This window comes from Pyxicephalus adspersus, chromosome 8 (assembly GCF_032062135.1).
Source record: "Pyxicephalus adspersus chromosome 8, UCB_Pads_2.0, whole genome shotgun sequence".
NCBI classification, from domain to species: Eukaryota; Metazoa; Chordata; class Amphibia; order Anura; family Pyxicephalidae; genus Pyxicephalus; species Pyxicephalus adspersus.
In genome coordinates, this window is record NC_092865.1 from 6,019,587 (window position 1) to 6,020,863 (window position 1,277).

The 1,277-nt window shown below is 39.9% G+C and overlaps 1 protein-coding gene across 1 annotated transcript in view; it reads left to right on the forward strand.

The window, feature by feature from the left end:
• Nucleotides 1-595: 595 nt before the first annotated feature.
• The window catches only part of PATJ (PATJ crumbs cell polarity complex component), a 111,973-nt gene continuing 111,291 nt past the window's right edge, over nucleotides 596-1,277 (forward strand). Inside the window, exon 1 of the mRNA XM_072419386.1 lies at nucleotides 596-736. The gene's annotated coding sequence lies outside the window, so the exon portion shown is untranslated. The remainder of the gene's footprint in view (nucleotides 737-1,277) is intronic.

The following is a 1,277-nucleotide window of genomic DNA, read 5'->3' on the forward strand; positions in this document are numbered from 1 at the left end:
CAAACCTTATCGCTATTTATAGATAACATGGGTGACCAGAAGTTATGGCAAGGTATGTATAATGCTGCAATACTCTTTGTAAGTTGTGTCCTTCTTTCCTATATAAAACTGACCACACACATTGCAATTTAATTTTACAATCTATATACCAACAGCCATTTAGTGTAATTGTACAATCAGATTGTAAGGTGTACAACCAGCTTTAGAAGCTTAGGAGATATCATAAAAAATTCAAAAAGTCAGAATCAATGCATTTGCCTTGTATATTGTTACTATTATTATCATTAATAGTAAAAACTGTACTGATATTATAAAAGCAATTTAAAAAAATATTTTGATGCTGAATATGATTCTGAGTAACTATAGGCAAGAAAAAACCTCTTTCCTATCATTTCATGGTTCTGCTATGTTTTGCTTTGCAGCTGTATGTATTAATCTTTAGCATAGCGTTGTATTGTATGTAGGAAACACACAGAATATTTAGTACAAAATCCCTTTAAATTAACCCTTTGCAGGATTCTTGTTCCAGGGCAGAAGGCGGAGACTGTGCGGGTAACTGACACGCCCTCACCTCTCCACCTGGTGTGTTTACCTTTCTGGCCTACGTCACGCTGTGAGGTTTGTTACTTTTCAATAAAGTTGGTTTAGGAAAGAGAAAAAAAAAAGATCAGCAGCACAGATCCAAAGTGCAGCAGCTGCCACAAGCTGGAAGTGATTGGACAGAGCTGGGATTGAGGTATGTTGTGTGCCAGGCTGGGCTCAGACCCTGTGCTGACCCCAATCTGCCTCCTGTACAGTGGATCCCCCTTTCTCCAGCCCTGGACAGGTACAGATTCAGGTTTCACACCACACCCTGCTCTCCTGGGAACCTGACCTGCTGGAATGGCATTCCCTGATTGCAGCAATGTTACAATGCAGGAAGTGGCAGGAAACTCAGGGATACAAAGTAACTCAGTGGGGAGTGATTGAACTCACAGATAATCAGCATAGTATGAAGTAGCAGAACCCTCAAAGAGATAATAACACAGGGAAAGTAATGGAACCCTCAGATACAATGTAACCTAGCAGAAAGTCATGGAACTCTTGGATACAATGTAACACAGGGAAAGTGATAGAAACTTTAGATACAATGTAACAGTATAAAAAGTGTCATTACACCAACAAATGTCATTTTCCACAGCAGGGAGTGAAGGGACACTTTAGGGTACAGCGTATTACTTTACAAAGTAATAGAACCCCAGGAAGGTACAATAGGACACAGCATGGAGTGATAGGAC